The sequence below is a fragment of the Gasterosteus aculeatus genome, chromosome 20 (genome assembly GCF_964276395.1).
Source record: "Gasterosteus aculeatus chromosome 20, fGasAcu3.hap1.1, whole genome shotgun sequence".
Taxonomy (NCBI): domain Eukaryota; kingdom Metazoa; phylum Chordata; class Actinopteri; order Perciformes; family Gasterosteidae; genus Gasterosteus; species Gasterosteus aculeatus.
In genome coordinates, this window is record NC_135707.1 from 18592104 (window position 1) to 18607737 (window position 15634).

Here is a 15634-nt window from a genome sequence, read left to right on the forward strand (position 1 = left end):
GAGGAAAATACAACAAACGCTACCAGAAAGAGAACAATGAATTGTAAAGGAGGGGTGGGGGGTTGTTAGGGAAAGTAACAACGGGAGAAGGACGGTAGGAATTTGTTTGTGTAAAACCAGCAGACAGTAAACAAACACACGCCCTGTCTGAGGCTTCGGAGAGGCTCGACAGATCTCAGTCAGCTACTCTTATCTCTGCAGCATTTGCCCATTCTTATCGAGTCTTATCGCATTGAGAACACATGGCATCTCGTACCCTGCCGAACAGAAAAGCAAAGGCAAGAGCTTGGGCTGCCGTGACATACGGCGGAGGGATGTTTACCTCATTGTGTGCCCTACCAATGATTCATCATTTTGCCTGCTCCTGACAAATCCATTGCAGTCTTTGCTAAAGTCTGCCGCGTATGAAATGGATTTGAAATGACTTTTTGGGAGGGAAGGCGAGGAGAGGAGAGAAAATTAACCAAAATTGAAGGCAAGGAAAGAAAAGGGAACAAGAGGAAAGGAGACTGTCATACTTGGACTAATTGATTATAGCAGAATCATCACAGATTAAAGGCTGTATTTCATTTCGAGAGGAATACGTGCAAAGAGAAGTTTGATGATGCAGCAGTTTTTTTGGCGCTATCAGGACCGTCTGTCTTCAAAGAGTCATGACAAGTGATTTTATGCGTAAAAGATTGGATGCTGAGCTGTATAAGAAGAAACACTCATCCTCTGGGTTGTGTTGATGTCAGCGGTGCTGTACTGTTGTGATGTGGGAAATACAACAACCACCAACTTCATTGTCATTCACCAAACTTTCATGAGGAAACAATGGTTGCTTAAGAAGGACTGTTCATCTCCTCCTGGATTGGACATCTTCAAATCCAAAAGGACACGTTGTATACAGACGTCACTGTGAGCAGCTTTAAGCAATACAAAACATTTTCTTTTAATAATGCGTTAATAGAACCCGACCATTCGGGATTTGGGGTTTAAAAAAAGCAATTCCTACGAAAACATCTGAACTGTAGTTTGGACTGTATGTATTTGTATGTATGTAAGGAAAATAAATCCCTTTCCATCCTAGTTGGGAATAAAATAGACAGTTTCTTTGAGTTTGGGACATTCAGAGAGAACATAAATGACAAAAGCCATGGGACTTTAATGTTTTACTTTTATACTCTTTTGTGATAATGCATGTTTTAGATAAAGGAATAAAGTGTGGGGGGGGGGGGGGGGGGGGGGGCATCCAACACATTTAATAACACTAGCTAACTTTAGTCACCAAATATGGAGATACAATTTTGGAGAAGACTATATATTCATGTTTTCCAGGCTTGGACAAATGAAGAAAATATATTATTTATATTATATTTATATTAATACTTGAACATATATGACCATATCAATACATAGTGTAAAGTGAGTACAACGAATGCAATAACCAAGCGGATATGCATATCTCGCATTGATGCAAAAACCCATAGAGAATTGTCCAAAAACGTTTCAAGAAACCGCAGAGCAAAAAGCCACTGCAGAATCAACTCTGACATCTATACACAAATAGAGTCACATCAATTAAAGGAGCCATTATTTCAGCTGTTAGGTACCAAAAGCATTTGAACACCTTGTCAAGGACCTGAAACCACTCGGAACTTCAAAAATAAATAAAATGGGGACAGCCGAAAACCATGATGCAATGGCCAAAAGGCAAACTGAAGGCTTCAAAACCTTTGTCAGTGTGACTCCGTCCACTTCTAATATAGTCTGTGATTACACACCTACGGACCAGCTGCTGGATGACGTAAGCAGCTGATAAAACTATTGATAGTGAAAGTTATCGGGCAAAAGTCACAGAATTGATTAACCTAATTTTCCAACTTAGTAAGTAAAGCACAGCAGAAGCAAGAAGCAGGGATTAAAAAGGATTTTTTTAAACAACGTGTGCATATTTCCAGTTACTGATAACGTCTGTACTGTATCGTGTCCATTAAATCTGAATCACTCTTTTCCGGTGGAGAAAGGAAAACATCATATGCTCTATTCAGGAGTCCCCAAGTACGGACTATATCTGATTCTATTATATGTGTGATATTATTTGCATCACATTCTATTTCCTATGAAATTTTCTGCACTGCACAAACACTCAATGGCTTTCCAGGAAGGACTCTTTCTATGGGCTAAGTCAGTCCAGTCTGACCCGCTGTCTGTTTGCGGGGTCATCTGAGGACCAGAACTACGACAACAAGCATCACCGCTGCTGCTGTCTGTCTGTCTGTCTGTCTGTCTGCCAGGTGACCCGGGGACAGAAAGTCCTCATGACAGGCCGTGTGTTTGGGTCCAGGTGTGTGTTTGACCGCGCTCTGGTTATTTGAGGACACGGTTTACCTGTTAATCTCTGGATTTATCTGCCCGTAAGTCTGAAGAAAGCAACAAGGGCAAAGGTCTGGAAAACACCACGGCATCGAGGCAACGTTTATAAAAGAAGAACAAGGAAAATGAAAAAAGAATTCTGTTGACGTCCTCAGCGATTGAAGAAAAATAGTTTCAGTATAGAGGGACAAAGCTGCAGAAGGCCGCCGCTAAACAAGCTGCAACGTAATCTGTCTTCACTACTGCTGTTTACTACTGACAGAAACAGATTGTTACTCAAACTATCTGAGAACAGTAAACACTGCAGGAAAATAACGCTTTCGGAAATACAGTTAATGTATACAGCAATTTCTTATAAAGCAAAAAGTAAATGGTAGATTAATTTACCAGTATAGAAATATTGAAATACAGCAATTCTATGAGAAAGTGTTGCGCAGTAAGAAAACGCTTCCTTACAGAGTAGGGAGGCCATTCGTCCGGCTTTAGGCCGGACAGTCCGGCTTTTAAATGCCCCGTCCGGCTGCAGGCGGAGCCCAAGCCGGACACTCGTTTGTCCTCCTTTTGAGAAAATAACTAAAAAGGTCGGCCTTTTGACACATTACCTTGTTAGTTTAATACGTATTGGCTAAAAATGTGTGTCAAAATAAGTAATTTCATTGTTTACATTTTCGTGTAGTGACTTATCAACACGTGGCTAATTTTAATATTCAAATGAGCCTGATGCGCCGTCAAATCAGGGCTGACGGGGGGCTAGCGGTCGGCGGCCGGGCTGTGTCTCATTTCACAGTGTAAAAGGACAAACTACTACTGTATCTCACTGCTCATTTTAACAGATAGGACAGCTCTCACCTCACATGCTCAGTCCTGTTCATGTTAATTAGCATAACAAATATTATTAGACCTATGTAATCTGAATTGGAAGGGCACGTTGTCATGAGCCGTATCTTGTATATGTTTTATTAGCTATGTGGTATGTGTATGCACCTTTATGTAATCTGGTGGAAAAACATAGTAAAATTTAAAACCGGATCATACCAAACAAATATCTGCTTGCGTGTCCCCGTGCATGCAAAGTGTCCTCCTTTTTGACGTGAAGGAAATGGCCACCCTCTTAGAGAGACATAACAAACGCCACACTGTGCTGAAAAGCTATGTGGCAACAAGTGATTAGAAGCAGATAGCTGGAGCTTAGCACCTGTATTTCTGAAGACTACGTCCAAGTGCAGATTATCACACACACACACAAAGAACTACATGAGCAACACCTCTAAAACGCCTAGGCATCAAGTCCAAAAGTCCAATAAGTCAGACATATGCACAAAGTAAACGACTAAATAAAGATAATCTTGGCCATTCTGGCCCCGACAAGCTGATGTTGTTCTAGCTGAGAGTGTGTGATGTGCAGGGTAAGCCTCTGCGAATCCTCTCTGCCTGCCTTGAAAAGATGAACTGCAGTAATACGAGAAACACTGCACGGGGCCTCTAGAGACTGAGTTTCAGAAAAGCTACGCTCAAACCTTCATAATTGATTGCTTTACTAGCTTGCTGTTATGAAGCTGTACGTGACCTCTGTGACCTCCCAGGAGTTGTTAAAGTAAGGAGAGTTTCCATCATAGCATTATTAGTGTTGGCGTGTGTTTCTGTGTGTAGTATCTGCCCGTGATTGTAACATATGGGGAAACTCCTGTGCTGGGTCACAGAGGGACATGTGCTTATCAGTGAGACAGCAGTCAGACAAACATGGATTGGGGAACCGACTATTAACGCAGGGGAGCTGGTCACATCTGTTACACCGAAATATATTAAGCATGCTGAGAATGTTATTGCATCATAATTTAAGAATAAGAACTGGTGCTGCCGAGGGAATACAAGGTGCCTCCTGCTGCAAGAGACGTGGGGGGTCTCATCCAATTGTATTGACCTTAAAGAAATATGAAATAAAACTATATGGATCGTCTCTGGATTCAAACGATGAGGGAAACTGTGGGCACGCCGTGTGCAGGAAAGAAAACACAGTAACTGTTGAATAATCACAGGGTGTGATGCCACTCAATTAGCTTGCCAATACTACCTTTTCTTGCGCTTTGAAAGTCAGTTTTATGCCGCGGTATCAGCGGCATAGAGCCACCTTCTAGCCTCTGTACGAGAGACAAAAGACTCTCACTCCTAACCAACCTGGTCCATACCAACCTGTGTCATTACATGAAGGAGAGAGAACTCAGGACATTCACTACACCTACCCCTAAATATCCTGTAGAGACAGTTCATTTTTAAGAGACGATGTACACAATATAAAAGTGTATATTGACACGACGTCCCTGATGAGAATAATAGATAGCCTCACAATTTGACGCTTATGACCACTGATCAGACATCGGCAGGCCACTAGTCGGGGGTGAGAACACTTTCCTTCTCATTTTTGGGAGCATATTGAGTCTGCCGGTAGCCATATGAAAAAAAAATGTTGCACTACCATTGTGCTGGTGGTAGATCATTCCAGTGTGCGTTTTATCAGACACGAAAACGCCGCATGCTGCTTTCAGTTGGATCGGAGAGATCGGGACTGTAGCTGAAGACTTTTTGTATTGGAGGTAAAACCAACAGAGGCGCGACGTACCCAGCAGCTACGAGGACAACCTTGTTGATAGAATATAGTAACAGCACGTTACAAATGATGTGGGCATTTGACCATTTCTTCACTAAAACATTTAACAAAAAATTTACAATTTAGTAAATTGAAAGACTATTTTGTTCTGTAAATCTTTGTCTAGTATTTACGATATATAAGTATCAAATAATATCAGATATTTTTCTTCACATAATTGTTTTCTCTCAATTAAATCAAATTACCCCATGTCTCTCGTTTCTGTAGTTACAATTTGATTTAAGAATTAGATTTTTTTACCTTGAATGTCAATGAAACATCGTCACATTAAGCTGGTCATGTCCTCGTCTGATTTTGGCTCTGTGTTGCGCCGACTGACGGGTGTAATCTGGCTTTGCATCGACTGTCTAGAGGCCGGACACACAGACAGACGCGGTGCCGACAGACGGACAGCACATTCACCACTGGGGTGTGTGTGTGTTTGTTGTACAGGCCGTAACCCAACAGCCAACCTCAAAAACACAATGACTATGAAGAGAAAAGAGCCATCGAGCAGAATTTGCCTCCACTTCCATAAAGAGACGGCTGATCAAAGGGCCCTTCCTCGAGGGCTCTCCAAGTGCCCGCTTTAAACGTCTCCCGGCGAGCTGATTGGCTAGCTGTCCCGACCGACAGACGCAGACAAAGGATGGGGGGAAAAAGTCCGAAGGTATCAAGAGACTAATCTCGTATCAAACAGAGATTGTTTGTAGGCATAAACACTGGGCTCAAACATATATGATGACATTTTAATGAGCAGAACAAACAGGAGATGTGAGAATGGACGTTAAGTGATGGGTCTGGCTGACATCAGACTTTGTTAAACAGTCACAAGCACAGGCCTGCCTTTGGTGATACTGTTAACCACTTCCACATGTCTGGCTGCCATGGAAACACACAACAGGCTTTTGTGTTTTGTCTGTCACGGTAATCTGTGTTATTAGTTTAAATGACAGTGAGAGACAGAGTGAAATCGGTAAAAGAAAAATAATGGCCTACGGTGTTGCTGTAGTTTGACCACACTTGGCCTCAATGGACACTGGACCTTGTGTGAAGCATGAGAATGGTGACCTGAAAGCGAAGGAGGAAATCCCAAAAGTGGGACAGCACTTCTGAGAGCGTCCGGTGGAATCACAGGCATGGTAGACAGCGCCGCACCACAGTGGTTCGCTAACATCACTCCACTTTGGCATATACTATATAAATATAATTAATTGCCATGTTCCGAAAAGGCCCCCTTTAAACGGGCACCGTTCAGTTGTTGGCATCGTGGTGATTCCTCCTCTCTGAAGGAAGTGAAAAGAAATGATTGGGTCACAAGTTCCAAAAACACTGTCATCAAGGACTCAGTTAAGGCAAGTCTTTGTGCAGATTTTGGGAAGTTAATCTGGAAGGAATGTTTCACTTGTTTCCAATGGACTGGACTGCGTGGACTGGGATTAAGGGCTAACAGTCTCTTCTTTTTAACACAACACAATCTTAACTTCATCCATTCATATACAGTGTATGGAAGTATATATAGTCGATTTAGTGAAATAGGAGTGAAATAGACATATGTAGAGTGGAGTGGAATAGGTAATACATTACAGTAAAGTAAAGCAGTAGTGCAATGGTTATTGGTTATGATTAAATTAAAACAGGATCTAGTCAGAGGTGATTCGTTGTATAACCGTATTGCAGTTGGCAGGAATGTTTTCTTGTATCTATCCTTGCGACAGCACAGCTGGATCACCTGTTGGAGAAGGTGCTCCGTGTCCCTGCAGTAGGTGGTGAAGAGGATGGTCCAGGTTACCCGATATGGACAATAGTTTGTTTTTTCAGTGTCTTTCTCTCCACCACCCGTTCTGAATGCTCCTGTTTGCAGCCAATCGTGGGCCTTCTTCACCAGCTACTTGAGTCTGTTGGTGATACCGGCTTCAATGCTGCTCCTCCAGCAGACAATGGCCAAGTACAGAGCACTGTCTGTCTACAACATCTCCAACATCTTGCTGCACACGTTAAATCAATCAAAGATTCCTCAAGAAAAGAGTCAACTCCCCTTCTTGTACACAGCGTTGATGATGGCCTTACAGTTCAGTCTGTTGTCGATGGAGACACCCAGGTACTTGCAGTCCTCCACTATGTCCACATCCTCACCCAGAACCCTAATTGGTTGTGGAGACATCATCTCCCCCTAAAGTCCACCACCATCTCTCTGGTCTTGGCCACGTTTAGAGTCAGGTGATTTCGACCGGCCCATTCCACAAAGTCCTCCACTACTGCCCTGTACTCTCCCGTCTGTCCCTTATACACCCTACCACTGCAGAGTCATCATAGAACCTCTACAGATGGCATGACTCAGAGCTGTACTGGAAGTCAATGGTGTACAAGGTGAATAGGAAGGGAAACAGGACAGTTCCCTGTGGGGCTCGAGTATCACTGACCACCACATCAGCACGCGGCCCTGTCAGACAAACTGTGGTCTGCCTGTGAGGTAGTCAGTGAACCAGGAGACGGTGGACGCCCACCACCCGCACTCACTCAGCAGCAGTGGTTGGATGGTGCCGCATACTCCGGAGAAGTCAAAGAAAGTGATTCTCACAAAGCCAATGGCTTGCTGCAGCAGGTAGATGGTTCTGTCTTTCAATCCCACATAAGGCTGGTAAGCAAATTGCTGAGGGTCCAGAGATGATTTGCCCTCCAGTCAAAGGTGGGCGAAGACCAGCCTCTCCAGCACCTTCCTCACATGGGATGTGAGGGCAACTGGCCGGTACTCAATGAGGCCAGGTGGAGTTGTCTTCTTTGGTACAGGGACCAGGCACGACGTCCTCCACAACACCGGGACTTCCTCCTGCTTCTTGCTCAGGTTGAAGAGATGTTGCGGACATTAGACAGCTGGATGGTGCAGGTCTTCCGTACCTTGGGGCTGATGCCATCAGGTCCTTTAGCTTTGCCTTGTTGGAGTCTCACCAGCAAAAATAACCTTTACTTAACTTGCTTTTCTAAATATTATCTCGTAAATCCGTTCATGTCTGTACATCTGTTCATGTCATATAGATCTTTAAGAACTGATTAGCAGGTAAATCCGGTCATTGATTTCTTTCAAAATGAAAAGCAACAAAGTGACAGATTTTTCGGAGGTTCTGTGATTAAAGGCTTTGGTTCAACTAACATTTCTTCAGCTCCAGACTTTTACTTCGAATAGTTAAAGGCAATTCATCAAGAACAAGAAACCGTTTTACAAAGCTGCATGAGACAGCTGATATTTGATTATATAGCCTTACTTTCATGTGGGAACACGAAAAAAGTGTCAGGGAGATGTAGCCGGCGTTATACACACGCTGATGTTTTCTAAGCCTTTAGGTCACTTACAGTTGACCACAAACCTTTAAACAAAATTCAAAGGAAAATGAAGTGCCAGAAAATATATCTGCAGTGACAAGAAGCAATGAGGAGAGCAATAAATACAGAAGACGGCCAAATACAGTGAAAAGGCTGTCCTTTGAATGAGCTCTTATCAAGATAAAACAATTAGTTCAGTCTTGGATAAAACGGTTCAATAAAACTCTGGTGTCTTTACAGGAAATCTCTGAAAAGAACAGATGCTTTTCCTTCTTCTACAATAAAGACCTGAATACACAAAAAGAAATACAGATGGGCAACAACCTTGTATGCCATTCAAAGAGGAAAGAGATGAATATGTCGCTATATTTGAATAAAGAGACACACACACAAACATGAAAAGATCACACTAAGGAGCACAGCATGTGCAAAATCAGCAGTTAGAGCCAAGAAAAAGAGTCACGCAAAAGAAATCCATCTCGTTCCCTCCGACTGGAGAAAATAAGCAACAAGAAAATCAGACATCACAGTCACACAGGAGGGACCCAGCTCGGTCTGTCTGTTTCCTTCCAGCGCACATACACAATGTGGGTCTAAGTTATGGATTCAACTTGAAGCCTTCACTCACCAGTGGCCGTGACGAATGAATGCCAAAAAGAAAAAAGAAGCAGAATGTTTGCATGCGACTATTATATGGCTAGAGCTTTTATTTTTGAAAGGTAAGAACAGAAGGATTGAATTTGGAAACCGGTGCTTTTGCTAAGAGCAATGGGATTCATATTTATATCTATATATTTATATATAGTCTATAAAGGAGCAACCGTGTTGCACAGAAAGTGGCGGAACAAGAAATGCTATTTGTGAAAAAGAAGTCATGACAAATTCAACATTCAGTTGAAGGTTGGTTTTATCCCAAAATACAGATACATTTATTCGATATCTACAAATCTAGTGTTTTTGGGTGCCAGTTGGAAAGTTTCGGAGATTGCAATTCCTACCTTTTGACTTGAAGAGAGTTGGAGGCTCAGCTTAGTGGACTCATCTACGTGGCTGAGACAGTTTGTGTTTAAGGGTACAATAAGACCAGTGACGTCACTCCGCTTTATATGAGAAAAATCTGCTCTGATCGAAGTATTCCCCATTTAAAGTGACGCCCCCTCCCGACTCACACACACACACACACACACACACACATCGTCTTCAGTTTCCTTGACCCCATTTTGCTCTTCACGCCATTAACTGCACTGGGCCACGATGACATTTCGAAACAGAGTCTTAACAGAGACGCCGGGGTAAATAGGTCGGGCCTAATGGGTCGTTCCATTATGCTCTAAGAGGACATTGGAGGTGACACTCTACATGAAGCAACTTGTTATGAGTCCTTTATCTCCCAGTTCAGTCTCTTAGCAGCAATAAAACTGCAGTGAGACAAGGAGCTGACTAAGGAAACTGAGTCTGATAATAACACAGTCAAAGAACTGCAGCGCCGAGTCCTTCTGGAGTTACCAGCCATGGCACGCCGATCTCATTCTGCATCTATCAGCCAAAGGTCAATGCAACTGTACTTTAGAAAGGGTTCCTTTTTTCTCCCCTTTTTAATGAGCAAGGTTACTCTCCTAATCTGAGGCCTAGGCCCATTAAACATACGACCACTTTTGACCAGATTTTGACATCAGAACCACGCCACCAGGGATAAGACACACTTTCATATTTCCACTTGCTACAAGGAAAACCGATTTACACATTCTATGTCATGTTTTAAAATATCTCAGTGTCTGTCACTGCGTAGTGTGCTCGGCGAATCCTGGATGTGCTAACTTGAAACACAGTGTACTGAGAACAGACTGCGAGCATTGCATCTTGAAGAATGTTTTAAGAAAATCTATGCTCTTGGAGGAACACTGAATGAAGAAAGGCTCTTTCTAGGGTTTATTGGGGTTGAGCTCAACCCCGACATCTCTCTTATGTCCATCAATATTCCATCATCCATCAGTCAGGTTGGTTGGCGTACTCGTAAATATAGTATTATTCTTCCATTCAGTAAAATGTATCTAACCAAAGTACCTCAAAACTCTGGCGAGGCACTACCTGCCTTCCCTCTGCTGAGAATATTCAAAGCAGAAAAGAATCTGATGGGTTTCAAAGCAGTAATGAAGTCTGCCTGGATAGACACATTGAGAATGAGTGAACAGAGAAATTCAACCTTTTTGTAAGGGAGCACATCAATGCAGAGAAAGTGGGACATTAAAAGCTGGACTGTGGAACTTTGGTCTCTCCCCTCTGGCAGTGAGAGTAATTACCATATGGTAGAGGCCATCGTAAGGATGTCGCTCAAACAGTCACCTTGGTATCAAGTTAAATTCTGAAAACGTGACAACTCCCGTTTTTTACAACAGTGCTGTTGGCGACGGGGTCCCAGCTCAAGACTAATGGCATCCTCGGGGGACAACAGAGAGAATGTGAACAAGAAATCTAAATCTGTTGAAATTAAGAGGTAGTAATGTTTTTGCTACCGCTTGGCCACATAACAACTTCATAAAGGAAAATTGCATTGAGATTCAGTATAGAGCATTAAATTGCTCCAGTTCTGCTGAGCCAATGGGGAGGTTTCTCAAAACTTTCTCATTCTCCCAGCAGGGGGTGACTCCTCTGTTTGCAAAAAGAATTCTGATGTATAGAAGTCTTATGAGAAAACTGTTCTGATCTCTGTAGCTGTCAGTTGTCATTTCAGCGCTTTCAGGTGTCATTGGACAACTTGACAATCCAATCAGCAGCAAAACCTGTCGTATCAAAGGTTGGAGCAACCTTTTCTCTTCCTCCACCACCATTGTCTGGACTCCAGGGGGGGATATACCTTATTCTATCCCGGCATCCCAGCCATGTTTTATCCTTCGGCAGGATGGAGCCCAACTTTGCACTATTTTATATTTATGCCTACTAAATTAATCATTGTTAAATTCAAGAAGTCTCTCCTTATTGAAATAGTAAATGATGGTCCATTTAGAGTCAAATAGACCATAAGGTATTGTACAAATGTACTAGAATTGGTATCAATTACTGCTGATCTTTTGGACTAAAACATAGGATCAGAGCAGTAGCTAGATATGGCGGAAAGTTCCAAGAAACTTCCAAAAAGGTTAAAATATGAAAAACATGTGTTCAAAAGAAGGTTTACAGTTTAAAAAAACATTGTATGTATGGGAAGACTTTTTCCGAGAAATTAACAATAAAATCCATGTATAGTTAATCCTGTTAAAAGACCGTAATTGCACCCATCTTTGGCGGAACGTGTACTTTTTGTGTGATTTTGAAGTACATGGTTATCCCTCCTGTGAAGTCACTCTCCACCGCATTCAATTAACACCGACCGACAGTAATCAGGGCAACATTATCCCCCCCTCAAATAATCAGCAACAACTGAATCACATTGTGTTGACATGTGATTGCAGCTTCTCCTCTTTTTGCAGATAGACATTTTGAAAAGGCCACGGATGAGACAATCCTCAAGTCCGAATCCAAAGAGCGGTTATTATCTTGAGGGACAGACCCCTTGTGAAATATCAGCATGCATCAATCAAAGCGAGTACAAAGCCATGTAAGCCTAATTTCTCAAGCAATAATTAAATATTTGTTAAAAGACGTTCAGCTGCAAATTAGCAGCTAACATATAATACTCAGACAAATTTGTTATTCGTGCTTGATGTATTTGAAAGAGGTTTTTACTTCTTTCATAGTGTAATCTAGGCTGACAATACAGACTCATTTGGGTGATTGTTGAACATGACTGTCCTGATTGACTGCAGTTTACTGTTGTCATCTTGTAGATACAATTACACAGCTCAACAACCTGTCCATGGTGATAAGCACACAATTACATAAGTCCAGATTACTTGTCTAGTATTAAAAGCTGTGATAGTACTTTGTGTGTGCATGTGCGTGCCAACTAGGCCATTGTATCCCGAGGCTTTAGTCTGAACTAATCACATGGGCTAATTGTACATGTCTGATCGTTCTGATTCTCTACCGTCATCTGTCAGTCTACCTTCTGGCTCCCCCTGTTGTTTGCCACCAAACTTTTATTTTCTCATACCACCTTTTGTTTTTTAACTTCCTTTACCTTTTTATTTATTTTAAGTTCAACTGGAAATGGTATTCTTGCTTTGAGTGGCTGTATGGAATACAAACTACAGTATAACATTACTATGGCTATTGTGTATTTTTTTAAATTATGACGAAGAATATTTTTTGCTCCATAAACTATTGAACATATCTGCTTCTTTTCAGATTGAAAATGACAACTCACTAAGGACGCAATACAATACAAATAACATTAAATTACCATGTGTAATGAAATGCACTGTCAATGAGTACTGTAGGGTGTGCTCAATTTACAGACGGGACAAATGCTGCTTTCTTTAGAACTGGGATGTTGCCGTTTTCTTAACACTGCCTTAAGTAACATTTCCAACTCAGAAAGTCCAACCAACCCCGACAACTCGGTCCTAAAAATCCAAGATGGCTGCTCAACAGTGTATCAACAGTAAATAAGGGTGTGGTCTTCTACGAGCAATTCTGTCTTATTTGTTTCCCATCAAATCAGTCATAGAAAGTGTGCTGTTCAATTCCGCATGTGGACATTTCGCTCAGCTGTTTAAATGCAAAGAATACTAGCGCTTTTATCAACGGGTATAGGTAACCGAGACTAACAACGACTAAACCACATTGAGTTTTCCAACTCGTTGAACTGGAACACAGTCAACACGCTCCACATTCTGATTCATGAAGTAAATGGACGAGCATTACCGATGGCTGATACTGACGGCTTTCCCTAGCTGGTTAGCTACCGGGGGGGCAAAGTTTAAGATATTGAAAACTTGCCGATTCTTAGTACTTGCACACACATTCTTGATAATAATAAAAATAATACATTTGATTTGTTTTGCGCTCTAAAAGGTTGTCAAGCGATTCAATAATTGATACGCATTATAACAATACAAAGAAGCGAGATCACACCAGTAAGAAACAAAACAAACAACATAGTTAACTAGCATGGCAGGTTAAAAGTAGGGCTACAACTAACGATTATTTTCATAATCGATTAATCAGTCGATTATTTCTTTGATGAATCGGATTAAAAAAACAGCATTCAAAAGCTTTAATTTCCAACCCTTTATTTTAAAACAGAACTGTAGTAAATGTAAATGTATATAGCTAAAAAACAACCAAGTGCTATGAGATGAATTTAAAATGGTATTTGTAAATAAATGCATTAGAGGCTTCTTAGTTGATTTAATGGATCACCATGTGTCTCCCTTTAATGGCATAATATCAACTACCGTATAACCCACAGTATATGCACAAGCGCACAAGACTACCGTATATGACAGCATTAAAAAGTACACACACAAATATATTTGTCAACAATAACCAATATGGAACAAAGCACGGAATATATACTAGACAACAGATAAAATTATCCGCAACTCATTGAGTGACGTAATAATCGCGCAACACAACGAATCAATAATGAAATTCGTTGCCAACGCTTTTATAATCAAATTTGATCGATTTCATCAATTCGTTGTTGCAGCTCTAGTTAAAAGCTGTTTACATTGAGACCAATTTCAGCGCAACTCCCTTTATCATTCCCGTTTATTCTGCAAACCAAACCACAAGCAACCAGTCTGACATGTTCCCTATGTACAATAAGGAGCAAGGAAATAAACAAGAAGGACAGATGAAGTGTAGCCTGGCCTAGGGTTCTGGTTGTACTTTATCACACTGCTGTCACATCATGAATGATGGTTCTATGTGTTACCTATTTCCTTCTGAGGACCCTGGTAATGATACAGCATGCGTGCCTGGAAACAAATACCTCCATGAGAACACACTAATGCACAGGTTGCCCCAGACGTCTGAATCATAAACATCACCTCTTACAAACATAAACCAGTATTGTTTATCTCCCCTGCACACACACATAGACCCACACACAGTATATATATATCAGCAGAGTGTCATTAAACTCTAAACAAACCCCAGCCAGTGTGCCTATAACAAAGGTTCAGAGATGTGTTATTAGCGATAATGTGCTCTGAGAAATTCCCACAGCGATACCATAACTCAAGGCTATGGCATGGCTGGGCGTCGCTATAGATGTTGTGCTGTTGTTTTCAGGCCTTTTCTTCTTTGTGAGATTTGTAGGATATCAAAAACTAATAACCCACTTACTTGAGTTGTGTAATCAATAAAGAAATGCATATTGTGTAACACTGGTGCACAGTTGAATTTTTGAAGGAGTTATGTAATCAATGAAGAAATGAGAACGGTGTAATGCCCGTGTATAACTGTAATTTTAAAACAAATCAATTCAGTAACAATGCATAAATATTATTGTATTAAATGTAATGTGATCAGCTAGTGCATGCATGTAATAGTAATATAACCATCTACATTGACCGAAAGACATTCAAAATCCAAGTAACAACAACGCAGCATTCAGTGTAATACCTCATTACACCACTCCGAAATAGCTAGTCACCTTGAACGCATCTGAACACGTCATGTGCTCAGAGGTATGGACACTGCCTACGCACCCACTCCAACCCAATCACCATAGAAGAACTCTTGACCGTGATTCTGTGGATTGGGGAAGCCTGCGAATCCTCGGCCGAGGTGTTCATTTTGTAGCCCAACGCTTATTCTTTATTCAATTCTTTTGATTAGAACTTTTCAATCCGAGATATCCTTTGTTCGTCCAGAGTTTTTTCATTTTGAATAGAACAGATTTAATGTGGGCAGATTAAAGAAAGTGAGAGGGGAGAGTAGGTTCGTCTCAGCACATGTGGAACATGTTAGTGTGAAAAGGAACTGTTCATATTAAATATCTTAAATAGAATCGACTGATCTATGAGTTAATAAAGTTAACGACAAAAACTTGATTGAAAGAAAAGATGCTTTTTCATTGAGTAAAACAAGAATAAAGTAAAGGTTTACATTTTTTACAACTAAACGTTATCCTCCCACTTTAGCCTTACAGACCCAAATCTGGGTTTACGGTTTCAAACTTTCAGATGTCTGTTCAAATAAGAGGCCTTCATTCTCTCAGACAAACCGTCCTAAAGTTATGAGAAAACAAACAGCACCCAAATCATATTATCGCTTTTAAATCATCGATGCTCCTTACCTTTGCCGTTTTCAACAGAAAAATTATTCCCGGTATTTTTCAAATGATTAATGCTGGGTCGGACACGTGCGTCTCACAAACATCCCCTTCAATCATTTCATGTTCGGGGGGGGGGGGGGCATTCG

The 15634-nt window shown here is 41.3% G+C and overlaps 1 protein-coding gene across 2 annotated transcripts in view; it reads right to left on the reverse strand.

Moving 5' to 3' along the window:
• Positions 1-15634, reverse strand: part of LOC120810460 (low-density lipoprotein receptor class A domain-containing protein 4) — a 163499-nt gene that overhangs the window by 93123 nt on the left and 54742 nt on the right. The window lies entirely within an intron of this gene.